Source organism: Phascolarctos cinereus, unplaced genomic scaffold, assembly GCF_003287225.1.
Source record: "Phascolarctos cinereus isolate Bilbo 61053 unplaced genomic scaffold, phaCin_HiC Scaffold_4;HRSCAF=312, whole genome shotgun sequence".
Lineage (NCBI taxonomy): Eukaryota > Metazoa > Chordata > Mammalia > Diprotodontia > Phascolarctidae > Phascolarctos > Phascolarctos cinereus.
This window is the reverse complement of record NW_027555847.1, coordinates 303,948,208-303,960,869: the sequence shown is the minus strand read 5'-3', so window position 1 is coordinate 303,960,869 and position 12,662 is coordinate 303,948,208. Positions and strand designations below refer to the sequence as shown.

The following is a 12,662-nucleotide window of genomic DNA, read 5'->3' as shown; positions in this document are numbered from 1 at the left end:
TTTTTTTGGAATGTTGTCAATCTCTTTAATGAAATCATTGACTTACTATGATTTTTTCTTTGACCCACTTATTCTTTAAGATTAGATTAATTAGTTTCCAGTAAATAATAATCTACATTTCCCCTGCCCTTTCTTGAATGTAATTTTATTGCATTATGATCCAAAAATAATACATACAATATTTCTGCTTTTCTATATTTGATTTTGAGGTTTTTTGCCCTATTACATAGTCAATTTTTGTGTAGGTGTCATGTGCTGCTGAGAAAAATGTACATTCCTGCCTGGTCCTGTTCATTTTTCCCCAAACGTCTGTCATACATAATTTTTCTAATATTCTATTTATCTCTTCAGTTTCTTTCCTGTTTATTGTTTGATTGGATTTATTGAGTTTTGAGAATTGAGTCCCCCACTAGTATGGTTTTGCTGTTTATTTCTTTCAGTAACTCACTGAACTTCTCTTTTAAGAATTTGGACATTATACCAGTTGGTACATATACGTTTAGTATTGATATTGCTTCATTGTTTATGGTACCTTCTAGTAAGATGTAGTTTCCTTGCTCATTTTTTTTAATTGGGTAAGCTTTTGCTTTTACTTTCTCTGAGGTCAGTATTGCTAACCCTGCTATTCTTACTTCAGCAGAAGTATAATAGATTCTGCTCCAGTCCCTTATCTTTATTCTGTGTGTTTCTCTGCTTCATGTGTGTTTCTTACAAACATATTGTAGGAATCTGGTTTTTGATCCATTCAGCTATCAGCTTCCACTTTATAGAAGAGTTCATCCTATTCACATAATTACTACCTGTGTATTTCCTTCCATCCTATTTTCCTCCTCTTTGTCCTCTCTCCTATTCACTCTTTCCCATCTTAAAAGTGTTTTCTTTCTGTGTGCCATCTCTCTTGATCTGCCTTTCTTTCTGCCAATCACCACCCCAGCCCACTTGATCTGCTCCCCTCCTACTTCCCTGTTGGGTAAGATAGATTTCTATATTAAACTGATTGTGCATATTATTCCATCTTTGAGCCAATACTGATGAGAGTAAGGTTCAAGTAATGTGCATTACCCACCTTCTCTTCTTCCCTTGCACTGTAATAGGTCCTTCATGCCTCTTCATCTTAAATAAAATTATTCCATCTTTCCCTTCTTTCTTACACCCATTGCATTCCTCCTCATCACTTAGTGATTTTTTATGTCATTTCCCTTAAAGTGGCCTTATCCTCATACCCTCTGTCTATGTATATTTCTTCTAGCTATACTATTAGTGGTAAAGAATTACATACATCATCTTCTTATGTAGGAATGTAAACAGTTTAGGTCTATTTAATTCCTTATGTTTTCTTTTCCTTTTTTCCTGTTTATGCTTTTCTTGGGTCTTGATATTGGAGGTAAAATTTTTGGTTTAATTGTGGTCTTCTCCTTATAAAATCCTGAAATGCTTCTATTTCATTGAGTCACCATTTTTCCTATGATATATTTTGCTTAATTTTGCCAATAAGTGATTCTTGGTTGTAGTCCTAGGTCCTTTGCCTTCCAGAATATCATGTTCCATGTCCTTAGATCTTTTAATGTTGCAGCTGCCACGTCCTGTGTAATCCTGACTGTGGCTCCTGATATTTGACACTTTTTGGCCATTTGTAGTATTTTTCCCTTCGGCTAATAGTTCTGAAATTTGGCTATATGTTCCTCAGAGTTTTTGTTTTGGGATCTCTTTCCTAAGGTGATCTTGGATTCTTTCAAATGTCTGTTTTGCTTTCTGGCTCCAGTTATTCTTGATAATTTTTTTTTTCTTTAGCAATGAAAATTGATTTTTAATGATAAATTACAACTTGTACACAGGACAGGTAAAGAGCTGGATTGTCCATGGGCTTGCATTGTGCTGATGGTCTGCTTCAGGGGCTGGGGCTCCAGGGCCAATGCCAGGTCTTGCCAATAGGCTTCTCAGCCTTGGGGATTGGCTATCTGGGAAGACAGCAAGGCATTTTTATTGCAGGGGAAGCAGTTGGGTGACTCCTTTAAACATAGTGTTGCTGTTGCTACTGCTACTTCTTGGTGGCTGCCTTGCTGGCAAGATCCTGGCCTTCTCAGTAGTTGCCAGAGCAGTTTCCTTCACTTTCTCAGTTGCTTCCTTAGCTGTTTCAACAAGTGTCTTAGAAGGATCTTCCTTCACCTTGCAGTTTGGCCAAAATATACTCAAAGGCTTTGATGGTCTTGGTCACATTACTTTTGAATCTAGCTAGGCCAAACTCCTGTACAGCTCTGGAGACCCCAAACAAACTGGAAGAGACCCAGGCATCCCATGGGATTTCAGTCCAGCCACTATCTTCAAGGTTCACAGAGTAAACATATCCTTCTTCCACAACCATCAGCCGGACATGGTTGATGTTCAAGGTGAAAGTGGTCATAGTCTGGGTCTGTAGGTCCACGATAGAATCCTCAAGGTTGTACACAGAGTGTGCTACACTACCAGGAAAGAAGTGCTCCCCCCAGAGAAGCATCCTGTTGGTCTTTGTTAGGAGCAGCCTGGACAGAGCTTCTGATCAGGAGTCACCTCCCAGGGCACTATATCCTCTGTCAGCACATGCTAACTGTAGGGGTTGGGATAACGCTGCCAGAAGGCAGCAAACACTTGGTCCCAGGAGCTCCTGAGCACGCTCTGCCCAGGAAATACTTCACCATCCTCCCGGCGGGGGTCAGGGTGAGGGCAGCGTCAGGGGGTGCACAGCATTGGGGTGTAAGAAAGAGATGGGTCACCGGGTTTGCCCTCCCCATCACCTTCCCAAAGCCGTGGTCACCACCACCTCCACCACTATGAGGGGGTGTCCAGCATCTTGGCCTCTTGATCATCTCTTGAAAGATGCTGTACAGGTGCCCCTATTAATTATGGCTTTCAGGTAGTCCAGTGTTTGTGATATTGTCTCTCCCAGATCTGTTTTTCAGGTCACTTGTTTTTTCCAAAGAAGCACTTTACATTTTCTTCCATTTTTTTCATTATTTTACTTTTGTTTGGTTAACTCTTGATGTCTCATAGAGTTATTAGCTTCCACTTGTCCAATTATAACTTTTAATGTGTTGTTTTCCTCAATTAGCTTTTGTACTTTTTTCTCCCATTTGGCCAATTCTTTTTTTTAAGCAGTTTTCCAAGATGTTGGGCCTTTTTAATAATCCTCTTGTAGTACTATAATTTCTTTCCCCAATTTTTCATCTATCTCTCATATCATTCTCAAGCTCCTTTTTGAGCTCTGTCATGAGTTCTTTTTGTGATTGAGATGACTTCATATTTTTCTTTGGGATTTTCCCATTGGTGTTTTAACTTTGTTGTCCTCTTCTGAGTTTTTGTCTTCCTCTTCCCAGTCACCATAGTAACTTTCTCTGGTCAGATTTTTGTTGTTGTTGTTGTTGTTGTTTTTGCTCATCTTTTTTGGCCTTTTTCCTTTCTTTTAAATTTGACCTCTGCTCCTAAGATGAGAGGGGCTCTGGCTCAGGCTTCTTGTGCCAGGAGCTGCAGGCCCTGTCTCTTTACCTCGTGCTGCACTGATGTTGCCTTGAGGTCCAAGGGGGACTTTCGTGTCTGGTGGTATACTGAGTCAGTGTAGTGTGGGGTGGCTGGTGAGGAGGTTGCAGGGGTCTGGCAGCTTACCTGGTGCTCAGCTGAGGTGCTAGTGGTGGTATCTGGCATGTGCTGAGACCCAGTGGAGTGTTTCTGCATTTCCTGGGGGCTACATTGAAGCACATGCAGGTCTGGTCACTGGAGATGCCTGTTTTCCCCAGGTTGTGCTGAAGCACATGGAGGTATGGGCATTTGGAGGATGCTTTTTGCCTGGGATTACACTGAAGTACTTATGGTTCTCAGTTCTGGAGTCTGCTATGCTAAGGCATATGGGGTAGGGGGCAGAGAGGTGGTCCTGGTTTTGGTGTTTGCCTGCTCCACTACACTGGGGCTCAAGATCTCCCATTAGTTTGCTGAGGTGGGCTTGCTTTTGGCTTGCTGGAATGCTTCTTGTCCTGGAATGCTCTCCACTTTTACCTGAGGAAGACATATCTTTCTTGCTGATCTTCCAAGTCTCCTGGCGTAAGGTGTCTGCACCCCATCTTTCTTCTGGTTCTACTGTTCCAGGATTTGTTCTGGGTGCTATTGTGTGGTTGTTTGGAGGTGAATATTGGAGTGTTATAGAGATTTAGTCCTCTGTCATCTTGGCTCCCAGAAGCAGAATCTGATAATTTTTTGAAATAAGATGTCTAGACTCTTTCTTTCATCATGGCTTTCATTGTAGTCTCATAACTTCTAAATTATCTCTCCTCAATCTAATTTCCAGGTCAGTTTTTTTTTTCTCCAGTGAGATATTTCACATTTTCTCCTATTTTTTTCACTCATTTGACTTTGTTTTATTTGTTCTTGATATCTTCTCATAAAGACCCATGCTCCCTTGTGAATGCAAGCACTCCTCTCCATGCTAGAACTGTGACCCAAATGTGGGTATAGGCAATGGAGTTGCCAAACAAAACCCTCTTCTGTACCCAACGCTAGCACAGGAGTGCTGTGTAATCTCTATCTGCCATATCACCCTTCTAGGCCCAGAGCTGGTGTTACTGCCATGCATACTCCTGGATAGACTCCACCACAGTGACATAGACCTCTCCTTCTGACCTCCTAAGTAGTCATAGGCTGGAAAGATGTTCCACCCCAACCTGTTGTTCACTCTTCCACTTCAGAATTCAGTTTGAACTGTTATTTTAAAGTTGTTTTGAGGTGAATGTTGTGAGAGCTTGGCTGTTTCCACTACTCCGTCACCTTGACTTTGCCCTATAAATTAACCTCTTAAAGAATATTACTAAGAGCAGAATTTTTGGATATGGACATTGAAGACACTTTATTTATGTAATTCTAAATTGCTTTCCATAACAGTAGCAGTAACTCAGGGCTCTACCAACAATGCTGTAGTGTAACCATCTAATGCAATAGATCCAGCAATGACTATCCTATTAACTCTAGGTAGTGTCACTATCATCCTCTTCTTCCAGCGCCACTTCCATTCTCCTTTGGTTTTCACAGCACTGCAACTATATGACCCTTTTCTATTTTTTAATGGCTCCCACTTACACCATACCATTTTTTTCCATGATCCTGGAGCTTGGACCATAATATCCTTCAAAATGTCATCCTCTGCAACTATTTTTAAAGAGATGTCTACATTAACGATTTTTCTCATTCTCTGTTTTTGAAGTTTCTTAAACTTCTAAAATTTTATTTTCCCCACTTCATTCTATATTTTCCTGTCGTCCAAACCTTTTCACTGCCTTATAACCTTAACTCTATGCTTGGTTGCTTCAGTAATTACATGTCCACCCTTAATTTTTTTTTTGCCTCCTTGACCTTTTATCATTTTACCTTGCCAAACTTCAACTCTGTTTAACCCCTACCATCTGCCTTCTCTGTTCCTATTCTCAAGTAATGTCAGAAGGAAATAATGATTTTTTTTGTGTGTATATACTGCCCACTACATATTTATGCAAATTTCAAGTTGGCCTTTAAGCCTGGAAAGCAATCTTTTTGTTCATAGCTTATTGATTGTCTCACCCTCTCCATAGTGGCTCTTCTAAACATTTTCTTATCTCAAAAAAAGTTCTTGCCTCAAGTTTTGCCTTCTTCCTGATTGCTAACTGTAGATGACCTTGATTTCTACTTTCTTGGGAAAATTGAGGACATCATATATCAATTTCCTTAATCTCTCTAATTGTTTTGCCTTCAGGCATTTTTAAAAATTCCCTTTAGTCTCAGGGGAAGAAATCATCCAATCTCTTCATTAAACTAGCCCATTCTTTTTTTTTAACCCTTAATTCCATATCATCCTGTCTACTTTATGTCCTATTTCCCCGATCTTTCTTCTTTCCCATGTACCTTAAATCTTTCACTGTCTATTGAATTCTTCTGCTTGGCCAATAAAAGTGTTCATGTATCCCTTGATTTAAAATAAAACAAATTTTCTTTGACCCTGTTTCTCACTCCTTAATTTATTGCTTCATCACTTTTTTATAAAACTTTTAGAAAGAATGAACAATATTATCTGAATCTATGAGGCAGCTAGTGGCATGATGGATAGAGTGTGCAGTCTTGAGCCAGGAAGACCTGAGTTCAAATCTAGTCTCAAACATTTACTAACTGAGTGATCATGGACAAGTCACTTAACTTGTTTTCTCAACTATAGTCATTGTGAGAATCATCTGTGAAAGTGCTTAGCACAATGTCTGGCACAGAGAAGGTCCTATATAAATGTTTATTTCCTCCACCCCCATCTATGTCCTCATCATGCATTCACTCCTCAATGCGTTATATCCTTCTTTCCCTCCCTACCATTCTATTGAAATAGCTCTAACACTCAGTATCCTCAAATCAATTGTCTTTCTTCAGTCCTTATGCTTCTTAACCTTTCTTCACTGCTATCTGTGTCTTGCCTCTTTATGTTCTAGTGGACATGGGTGATTTTATAAATATTCTACTCTAAACATCTCTTTAAATGAAAAAAAAAAGGCCAAGGCAATAATAAATAAAATGGCTTAATCAAGATTATATACAACTAATAAGTGACCCGGTCAGAATTCAAAATTATTTTTTTTTTGCCTCAATATCCAAAAATTGTACTACTGCATCATAATGTTGTATAATATTGTCCTCTCTTATGGCTCTTCACTTAATCCCTTGATTATTCTTCTATTTCTTTTGTTGATTTCACATAATAACAATGATAAACAATAACAACAATCTCTCAAAGTAGTGCTTTTGACTTTCTGGACTTTAAAACCATCTCCCTTTTACCACATTCAGCCTTTCAGTTCCCTTTTATATGTTATGTTCTTCGATTAGGATGTAAGTTCCTTGAGGGCAAGGACTGTGTTTATTTGCTTGAATTTGTATTCCTGGTGCTTACTGCAGTTCCTAGGTTATAATATAACCTTAATAAATATTTGCCATTTGCCTAATGCCAGTATAGTGTATATTAGTATGTAATATATACTATTAGTATGTAATATATACTATTAGTATAATATTAATATAACATAATACTAGTAGAGCACTAGTATAATGATTCAAAATTTTCAAAGAGCTTCATAAATATTTTTTAATTTTTTATAATCCTCTTATCCTTTAAATGTGGAGGTTCTACAAGATGATATCTTAGGTGGCATTTTCTTACATCTTTACTCATCGTACCTAGTGATTTCATCTACTCCACTGGCTTTGTTATTACTTTCATGCAGACAGAAGGCAGTGGAATCTCTAGCTATAGCTTTGACCTCTCAAAATTACCACAGTCATATTTCTAGCTTCCTGCTACATATCTCCACTTGGGTATCTTCATTTGTGTCTTATAATTCAATATATCTAAAATTGAACTCATCTTCTACCCTCAACTTGATCCTCCCTCCACCTTTTTTACATCATTTAAAGGCTAATATTGCATTTCCAGTGTCCCAGGATAATAAACTTGGAATCACCTCAGGCTCTTTCCTTTTACTTATCCCACACATCCATTCTATTTCTAAGTTTTAAAATTTCTACCTGAGCAATATGTGTCATATTCAACTTCTCCTGTCCATTTCTCTCACAATAAACCTAGTTCAGACCTTCCTTTCTTTGTATTCTAGACTGTTATAATAGTTGCCTAACTGCTCTTCTGCCTCCAATCTCCTTCCCAAATCATTATTAATGCAACTGCTAGTAATCTTCCTAATACACTGCTGTGATCATATCACTCTTTTATTCAAAATATTGATGACTTCTATACCTGCCCCCTCAACCAATGAATTTCATTTCATTATTGACTCTGGAATCAAAGGCCCTCCATAAGCTGTCCCTGATCTGTCTACCTTTTGTCATATTCCTACCTATCATCTCCAAGCCAAACTTTATTACTTTCCATTTCCCATTCTGTCCTAAACTTTTTCATCTCCATGTCTTTTCTTAGCCAAGCTTTGATTCCTAAAAATGTCTCCTCCTGCTCTTTCTGTTGAGGTTCCTCTATTCTCCCATCATTCACCTAGAGGTAGGTAGGTGATACAATGGATAGAGTCCTCATCCTGGAGTCAGGAAGACATGAATTTAAATGTGGCCTCAGATAAATAATAGTTTGTGAACCTGGGAAAGTCACTTAACTGCCATTTGCCTTAATTTCCTCAACTATAATAAGGGGATAATCATAGAACCTAAATCCCAGAGTTATATGTGAGGACAAATTGAGATATTATTAGTAAAATGCTTAGCACATAGCAAGTCCATAATAAATGCCTGTTTTCCTTCCTTCTTTCATGGTCCCAAATCAGATGCCATATTATCCATGTAACCTTAAAGCTCAGATGAAATTTTTTCTTTTTTTTCCTCAAATTTCTCATTAAATTTTGCCTCTCCTCAAAACTTAGCTCATTCCCTTATGTAGTAATTGTTACTTTTATATTTGTTCCTCTGAACTTATTATAATGTTAAGTCTTTGAAGACAAGCCTTTTTATGTATTTTATGTATTTTAATTGCTCAGCAGATAGCTCAGAGTAGTTGGTCAATAAGTGTTTTTTTAAATAGATGTGACTTATTTAAGGGTAATGATGATGATGATATTGATGACAATAATAACAGCTAACATTACATTTAGCTTATATGTGCCAAATACTGTGCTAAATGCTTTACAATTATTATGTCATTTGATTCTCAGAACAATCCTAGGGGATAGGTTCTATTATTATCCCCATTTTATAGACGAGAAAATTTGGGCAAACATAGGTTAAGTGACTTACCAGGATCACACAAGTAGGACTTGTTTAAGGCTAGATTGAAATGCAGGTTTTCCTAACTCTAGTCCTGATGCTGTATTCACTGGGCCACTCATGATAAAATGAGATGCGGCACAGTGCATGCCAGTGGTCTTCAAAATGGGGTGTGTCTACTTTAAGGGGTGCAAAAGATAACAATTTGGATGTATGAAAAATTTTGACCTGAGAGAATGGTACATGTGTTAAGTGTCTTTCTACTCAGTTCAGTTCCTTCCTTTGTGACTCTGTTATGCCCATCACCTTTCTAAGACTCTTAAAGTGCAGACCAGGTACCAATATGAATTGATAGAAGGTGTTTCCTCATTTCCTAATTTCTAGTTCTCTATACCAATGAACTCCCTGGTCCTCTCACCTTGCACGTGCACACACACTCACACACACACACATACACACACACACACACACACACACATCACGTAGTATTAAATCCATTAATTTTCATTTCCAAAAGTACTAATGAAATACTCTAACCCTGAAGCTTTTGAAAGAATAAAAATCAGGGTGTGACAGAATTGTTTACCTAATGAAACTTCAAAACATTCCAAATCTCTGGTCCACTGAGTATCTGCCCATTTATCCTCCTCTTTTCTTTCTTCCTCTTCTGGAATTGCTCTATGGAATATGTTCTTAGAGACCTGAGCAGAGCTACAAAATGAAAGGTACAATCATTCCCCAAAAAATGCAACAATGCGATAAAATTAATTTAAGTGATATTTTCTCACCTGCTAATATGTAAGACCATCTAGCAAAAAAGAGATCCTCTTTCCCTTTAAAAGGGATGTTTTGTTATGTTATGTTACATTAGCTGAGGGAGTAAAAAGGGGTAAAAGGTACATATGTGAAGGGAGTTCTGTGCTCCTATTTGCATTTGGGTCCTTTTACAATTCCTGTAGTAATTTATTGCAGGGATTTTTAGAGTGCCATAATCCCAGAGTCATTTTTGCAACAATAAAGGACTGTTATCTTGAGAATGTCTTTGTTTCTTGCCTGCTTTTCAGGATTCTTAACATCACTAGACTTCTAGAACATTATGTATAATCTCTAGAGAATATAGAAACTGGAGCTTACTTTGGTAAGTTTATTTATCTGCAGTTCAGCTAATCATTACTAGTGAACTATTGGTATGCCACTATCAATAATTACTCTGATCCTAAATTAAAATATTTAGATCTTAAATTAGTTACCTGATTAAAAAAAAACAGTTATGACTGGAAGATAGGGTAAGCCAAATTGCTAATGAGAGTTTTTCTGACAGTGACAGTGGGGAAAATAAATAAACAAAGCCAAAAAAAATGCTTTGTGAGGAAAATGGCCTGGGTTCTAGTCCCAGTTCTGTCACTAAACTAGCTATGTGAACTTGTCCAAATCATAAGCTCTTTCTGTGTTTCAGTCTCTTCATCTATAACAAGAGACAATTTAGTAACAAGATATCTCAGAACTCTCTATGCTAAGATGCTGCTATATATAGGAAGAAATAAAAGGAAACCTAGTCAATCTAAGATGGAGTAAAAGCTCATCTTTTATTTCTTTTATTCCTTTTTACTTTGTCCTTCCTTCTCTAAAGGTTTTTTCATTGAATATATTAGAAGAACAGCATGTTCCTACCCAGGCCTGCACAACATGCAACACATGGGGCACTTTGCAGCCTACTAAAGGATTTTGGTCAGCCCATGAAAAATTCAGAAGATGTAAAAGAAAGTAAAGATGAACCAAGTGCTTTGTCTATGTCCTGCTTAACCTGCCTTCCCACTAGTCACTATTGTGTCCCTCACTTGGCAGGCAGCTTGTCACTATGTATGCTCTCTTATTTGTCACATGACCCACAGCAACCAACCATCATCAGTCTGTCTCTAGTCTAACCTATCTGTGGCCGAAAGAAGTTTAGCCTATTTTAATTTTGGCCCCTACCTACTGCCAAGTTGTGCAGGTCTGTTCTTATCTTGGAGCCTAACAAGGTTTGTCCAACAACATTCAGTATGTGAAACTAGTAAGCCAATTCCCTCAGTTGTACAGATAAAGAAATTTAGGTCTAAAGTAAGTAAGTCAAAGTAACACAGGCAGGAAGAATAAAGCAAGGATTTCAACTCAGGCCTTCTTACTCTGAATCTATTATATCCTGCTGCCTTATAACATGTTATTACATATAATTTTAACTGTTTCAAAAAATTATCCAATGGTATTTCACCACAACACTCCAAAGACATGTGATTTCTTTGAAAAGTTGTGAATACAATGACACCTTTATGATATTTGGTTAATCTCAAACAATTTTCCTTGGATTTGTGATAAAACTCAACAAATAAGACACTTGAAAAATTACCTGTTTCTCCCTATGTGCCTAAGTCTTAGGGTATTTTCACCTAGTCACTAAGTGTTTGTCTTTAAAAAAGTTATGTTGTCTTTTTCTGATGCATTCAAGGAGTAGGACAAAGTAGTAGAAGTAGCCATTAACCCCAGGTAAGGAAGAGATCTCTCTCATGGGGACTCGTGCTGAAGCCAGTGAGCCCATGGCCTCCCTGGCAGTACTGTGCTGGTATGGGCCTTTTCCTGTCTGTCTTCCTTCCTTTGGTACAGGGCCTTGTGACATCTTGAAAAGTCAGGAGTCCACATAACAAATGTAAAAGCAGTTTACCAGCAATGCACTGGGAGTGATATGTGAGAGTCAGCCCAGTAATGGCTCATCTACCTGGTAGGCCACATTCAGAAGTGGACTTTGTGAGATCAAGTACTCTGTAGCAGTGGCTCTAAGCATAAGTCTAGTCCTCTCAGAGACCAGTGAGTTAAAGTAGAGAGTGTATACCTGCAAGTTGGGAAGATGCTTTGTAGTATCTGTTCTTTGTGTATCTTCTCAGCATATATGCCTCTGAATAACCAAAAAAAAAGAAAAAGAAAAAGAAAAAGAAAGTTATGCGATGTCCAATAGTCTTCATAAACCTTTTCTTAATAGCCTCATTTTGCCTTTTCCTTTTTTGAAAATGAAAAGTTGTATCTTACTAGAACAAATTAATTTAACAAATTGTTTGCATTGTTCTCATTTCTAAATGCAAGAATTTCAAGTGTTTTCACTTGTCAAAATATGTTTCTTCACACTAATCATTCCTAAGATTGCAAATAATTACTTACATAGTTACAAACACCTACATTGGAAAGTAACAGGAGATTTAATATAAAGAATAACATGCTTTTTAAACAAACGTTAAAGCCTCTACTCAATGCCACACAGACATCTTGTAGACTTCAGGTGTGATGTTACATTGCTCTTCTGAACACAATTGTATCTCTTGATACAGAGGAATTAATTGCCTTGGGTATCTTAAGATAAACAAATTGTTACTCCTGGTTTGTATTAACAGACAGGTTTGCTTTTCTTGGTGATAAATATACTACAACTGACAGAGAAAAAATGTCTAAGTAAGACAAACTTGGGGAAAAGTTTAAAAAATAGAAATATTTTTCTATGGCTAAGAGATTCTTAGTTCCTATTCTATAAAGAAATATTCATATGGCACAATGGACTTAGGTTTCTTTTTTTTTTTTTTTTTCCATTTCCCTACTCTCTACCAGAGCTACTTCAGGCCTAAGTACTTGTTGCGCAGATCATGCCTATCCATTATGTCAAAAAACTTGTTTTGTAATTATTCAGCCTTAAAAGATAGTGGAGTTAGATATAGATAGATAGATAGATAGATAGATAGATAGATAGATAGATAGATAGATAGATAGATATATGTCTTATTATTACTAAATATTTTAATGGACTAGACATGCTGAATATAACATAAAGAAATGTAACTGTATATAGAACATAAATAAATCTGATAGATACTTGTCCCACTGCTCCCTTG

At 37.4% G+C, this 12,662-nt stretch overlaps 1 pseudogene; it reads right to left on the bottom strand.

The window, feature by feature from the left end:
* Window positions 1–2,038: 2,038 nt before the first annotated feature.
* LOC110221982 (PRELI domain-containing protein 1, mitochondrial pseudogene) lies at window positions 2,039–3,705 on the bottom strand (annotated as a pseudogene).
* Window positions 3,706–12,662: the final 8,957 nt, after the last annotated feature.